Source organism: Micropterus dolomieu, linkage group LG05 (genome assembly GCF_021292245.1).
Source record: "Micropterus dolomieu isolate WLL.071019.BEF.003 ecotype Adirondacks linkage group LG05, ASM2129224v1, whole genome shotgun sequence".
NCBI classification, from domain to species: domain Eukaryota; kingdom Metazoa; phylum Chordata; class Actinopteri; order Centrarchiformes; family Centrarchidae; genus Micropterus; species Micropterus dolomieu.
In genome coordinates, this window is record NC_060154.1 from 7,979,478 (window position 1) to 7,985,441 (window position 5,964).

The window sequence follows — 5,964 nt, forward strand, 5'->3', positions numbered from 1 at the left end:
AAATTATAGAGCTTTCTCTAGGTGCAAGACATGTCAATGACCCTGTGACCTTCATTCCCGCTCATGCTCGCCTGGTGTGTGTGTGTGTGTGTGTTTTGGCAGGTAGAGAGGAAAAGGAAAAAAAAATAAAGAAGAGCTTTTAGTAGTGAAACTGAATCAAGTCCTGAAAACATTTTCTGCTGCTGTTCTGGAACAGTTTGTTTTGTGAAAATGTTTTGCGAGCTGCAGTAGCAGAATAGTAAACTCCCATGACTGCTTCATCAGAGGCACAGAGCTCTGAAACTATTGGATATAATTTCTCCCAAGGCAAGAATGAAAATAATTTGCTATGCTTGCAAGTGCAGCCAGAGAGTGAGAGAGAGGAGGCAAATGAGGAGAAAAGGGGAGGCATATGAAGTTGACACTCAGTAGAGCAATGATGTGAAATGTCAGGATCATGTCAGAGACTCAGAGTCACTAACATCTGGAAGGCAAGTTTGACATTCACATCCAGCACTGAGACTGAGTCTGCTGTTTCAAAATGACAAAAAGCAGACATAATGTGTCATAATGAGTGTTTTCTGAAGTAATCAGATCCTTTACTTAAACCTGCAATAACTGGGCCTTTTTTCTGGCCACTTGGGGGCAGCAGAAACAATCTGTAAACAGGATACTGACATACCACCAGATTTTAAGTTTCTATGGTGAACTTTTTAGCAGACAGTTGTTTATTTACACATGCAGCAGTAACATTAGCATTCATTTGGAGTCCTATTTCTGGCCACCTGATGAATGTAAGTCCGGTATTCACTCTCTTTTAGCACTGTTTTCTGTCTCTACCAACTACTGGGGAAAATATCTGGCTCTTTAGCTGCTAAATGCTCCACTAGCTTCACTAGCTAGTCACTAACTGTGTCTGTTCACTGTTTTGTAGTAAGTAGTCAACGGTTGAGTTTTCAACAGTAGACTTGAGTTGAGTTTTCAACTCTAGACTACCTGTAGGTTCAACATGGTTAAATGCTAAAACAATTTGTACAGATATAAAGAGCTTGAAATATCCCTTAAAATGATACCAAGGCCATGTTTATAGGTTTAGTAATAACAAAACACTGGTCATTTGAAATTCAAAAGTCATCACTTTATTTTGTCCTTTGTTTTCCATTGAAATCAAAGCACAAGGTGTGAGCCATTAAATAAGATATATATAAAAGATATATATCTTATTTAATAGCTCTGGTATGAGCCAATGGCAGGGCTATGACACACTCTGCTGGCTACTTCTTACAGTCTTGGTCAATGGAAGCAGATTTTGCGGGCAATACAACTCCCAAGGTCGTCCTTTCAAATTCATTGAAATTTCGTTCACTTTTGTTTAGCAATTAAACTAAATGTCTATTACAGTTTACATATGTTTTTACTAGTGTTGTAGTACTAGAAACCGGTCTTGATCTTAAGACCACTTTTTGATGGTCTTGGTCTCGTCTCGGGCTTGACCGCATTTGTACTCGGTCTTGTCTCAGTCTCAGAAATTGAGGACTCTAGATTTTATTTCAAGACCAGTCAGGACCATAACTTTGGGAATATCAATAAATTGCTTGTGCATTGTTTGATTTATTTGTTAACATCCTGACTTTAATTGGATGTAAAACGTGTTGCTTCAAATGCAACCAATAACCCTAATTAAAAATGTGTTGTTAACAACTTTCACCCCTCCCCGTGATGGTAAGCATGGAAAAGGAGTGTTGAATAAAGATGCTTACCTTGATTTCAGCTCTTAGTGTTTGTATGTGTGTGTTTTAATGGGAATGTAGATCTTTCAGAACAATCTGAGAAGTAGGGGGAGACCGGGGGCAATTTTACATTTTTCTTAATAACTCATACTACTTGAGATACACAAGTCATCTTTTGATACAAGAAACACGTATATGTGCACTAATTAATAATATAATTGATATATTTTCACTTATAAGAAAAATACTATAATATTTAATTAAATGCAAGAACTCAGAGTGTTAACTGTTAACACTGAAAAATAAGTCATATTAACCCACTGTATGTCAAGTAAAAGCCTAGGGCTACCTCAAAGTAATTACTTTCCAGTTAGTGTTACTTAAGAGTGTTTTTATATGGTTCAAATTATTTTAGATGTCAGGCATCCTCTGCTAAGTTCTCTGTTCTATCTTTATAAAATTGCTTTTTACAAGTGAACTAAACATTCTCTTTGGTTTTGCTGGGTCTTATACAATCAACTACTTTAAATCCACCATATAGACAAACTGAAATTGAAAAGAACTTTACTTTTGCAGACTTAGGCCTATATAACATTCACACTTTCTGTTAAACACATATAAAACACACATTATTTTATACAAAGAACGTTGACCTATGTTAACTGATGATTTGTTTATACTAGAACAAATCCATTTCTTTTAATACACCCTTTTTTAATATAGTTTTACATTTAAATTTAGTGAAATATGTTCACTTTCTAACAAAAGTAGTCAACACAGACAAACAAGCTGCTTACATTGGGCCATGTAGCTTGGAACATCAGTGAACACAGTGTTACAATTCCCCCGATGTTGCAGCCATGATAAAATCTTGTTTGCCCACTAGCCACAACTATATTAGCATAGTTTGTTAGTGTTAATTGTTAATCAATAACCTAGAGATGAAATCTATGTATGTTTAAATTTGTAGTAATTTAAACTTTAGACACCAGAAGAAAAATACTGTACATCCAAAAAGTTACTTTCATACCTCAAAATCAGTATTTTTGTTAAAAACTTCTGCTGAGGTGAAATGATCCTGCTCCTTTTCCACAGGCAGAGAGAGAATCCTATGCATGTGCAGATTAAGTGTCATCACTCCAGCTTGTTTCTGTTTGGAGAAATTGAGTGTCACAATTGCCCCATTTTACAATTGCCCCAGGTCTCCCCTACCTATGATCTCGTTCCACATTTGTGTGTCATGTAATGTGAGGAACTGGGCTTGGTCTCGACTTTGTCTCGGTTTGGGCAGTCTGTGACCGACAAACTTTGGTGCGCTCACAATGCCAACGGGAAAGACGGAGACTTGAAAACAAGTAGGTAGGTATCTATGTTTCTTCCGATGGTGTGATCAATCAAAAGCAGGAAATTCCGCAAAAACATGCCAACATGCAACGGAAGCAATTTTTCCGAACACTGCATTCGCCTGAGGAAATCCCGAGTTATGTTTATCGGGAACCACGATATAGCGGAGACAGTCGCGTACTGCCAGTGCCACTTCTTACATTGTCACAATGTTTTGATATATTGTTATGAAATAGCTTATCAATTAAAGCCACTACAAGCAAAAAAAAAAAAAATCTAATATTTTCAGCAAAATATAGGCTATGTTATAAACTCCTTTAAATGCTCCTGTGTTTCAGCAAGTTTTCTACTCATGTTTCTCCCACATAACGTTATCTGTGTTGTCTGACATATCGGGAAAAAAGGCGTAAAATTATGAGAATAATTTCATAATTTAATGAGAATTCATAATATTTTTTAAAAGTCTACCTGCCCTGCTATGCTGTGGCGGTTTTGAGGGGGAGCCAACAGGGGCCAGCGCCCCTGTAACACAGACCTTGGACCCCACTATGGCCCCCCTCTGAACAAAAAGTCACGCTGAAGGCGTACTTTTAACTTCTCGAAAGTAAATGAAACATATAACGTGGATTGTTTCATCTATCGTTTTATTATTGTTTTATCAACAACTTTAACTTGCAGAGCAAGGAAGCATACGGATTATAAGAATGCTTTTATAGGCTAACGTTACGTGTCATCTCAGGGTGTCCAATACCAACGCTTTGACACAACGTACTATTTGACGCTAATACCCTCTATGAGACGCTTCAGGAAGCGTCTCTATAGACGGTCTGGGGCATCCTGTACAGACCGGAAGTGCTAGTTTGTGATAAAGGTGCTGACAGTACCCCAAAGCCCTTCTCCTTACTATAACCATCTGTTAGTACCTAAACCTAAGTCAATGACTTTATGCTAACCCTACCTGTTAGCCGCAACGTAGCAAACAGGGGCGCTTCAGCATCTGTATTTAATACGTTTGAAAGGAAGGTACAAACTGCCAAGTGTTGCACAGAGATGGCTGCTGTTATTGTTGCCAGAAGGAGACACAGCCATAATGAAAGAAAACGTAGAGAAATTAACAATATTAGATAATAATATTCTATATCCAAAGTATTGAATTGTAGGCCTATTGTTTTTTTTGTTTTTGTTTTGTATTTTCCTTTAGCTTTGGCAATACTGTTGTCAAGGCTGGACTGGTAATCTGGCAAATGCCCGGTGGGCCGACGCACCTTTGGGGCCGGTGTAATGTAAATTATGTGTTTATGTAACTGTTATTAAAAATGGGCCAACGATCAGTCCATAAAGCATGGACAGCTGACACTGACACTGGGCCAGACCAGTCACATCTCTTACTGGCCCCCACCCCCTCTGCTCTCTGTTTGTTGGTTACAGTTTATTTGCACAATAAGCCTGCTATGCAATGTAAATATAGAATAAAACTCTGTGTTGTCCAAAAAAAGTAACTTAAACTAAAAACAATAAAAAGCAACTGAAGCTTCTGGGGGAGGACCCCCAGACCCCTCTATCAACTATTACATCAATACATTTTTTTTCTAAATAGTAGGCCTATTAAAATATATTCTTGTCTTGTTATCATGGCCCCAATCTTGTGCAATGTTACATCTCATGGGCTAAGTGTTTCGTCACACCCCTAATCTGAGCCCTTAAATGGGAGGATGGTGTAATGGTGAGGGGTGTTCGACCAATTTTAGTGGGCCGCCTGGGCAAAAAAATGCCAGGGCCGATTTTTTGTCCCAGTACAGCCCTGACTGTTGTATTAACATTCATGCCAGTAAAGCAAATTTCATTTTGAGAGCCCCCAGCTGCAGTAGTGCATGGATCACGCGTAAAATTCATCCAGCCAGAAGGAACGATCACTAACTGTTCACAGTGCGCCGGTCGTAATAGCGACACAGCCCATTGTAGGTCTTGGTGAGGGAATGGGGAGTTGGGGCGTACAGGGCCAGGGACAGGAGGTCGAGGAGCGAACGGGGCACGGTGCTGTCCCAAGTACTTAGTGCAATCTCAGGCAGGATGGACATGTACATACGATTTCCACATACTCGGTACGCACTGAACGAAACAAACAAAGGTTTTTACGCAGTGGCTCCTTTCCCTCCCGACTCTCCATGGTGGAAACCATTAAAACACACAAAACCCTCATTTAAATACTACCACCTCCATTGTGTTTGCTCCTGTAGTCATCTGCGCAATAATTCTTAGCCCCCATCCACACTACTGCGTTTTCGAATTAAAACGGAGACCTTATGCTACGTTTGCACCTCCTGTCCAGACTACAACGATGAAAACGAAGACCTAAAACGGATAAATTTGGAAACGCTGCCGACCCCGTGGGGCCTTAGTAAATCACTCATAACAGGTACTGAAATTGCACGTGCAATATTTTAGAATGCACACGCATTTATCTCACCATAAATCCACACAAATGTTAACTTAAGCACCTCAGTCCAAACAAACAGAGCAAGGTTGTGCTTCAGTTTTTAGATGTTTAGCAAATACCAGCTACGTTATCACTTTAAAAAACTGTCTGGAACACATCAGCTGGGCGGGGTGGAAAATTGATGTGTGGTGTGGCGTGACAGCGTGTGGAAAATATCGATCAATGTATAAGCAGCATTTTACGGTTAAAGCTTGTTAAGGTAGAGCTTGGTTTAGCTTCTTTATATAAAGTTATTTAGTTTAAACAAGGGGTTCACCCAACCCAACCCAGAGATTTTGCACCCCTATAAATGGTCACAATATAAATCTGAGGGCTTGTGAGATGGTAGGAAATAAGAAAAACAAAGTTTTTCTACACACTATTGTATTCATGTTTTTTATATTTCTCTAATCCTTGCTGTTTTTTGAAATATTG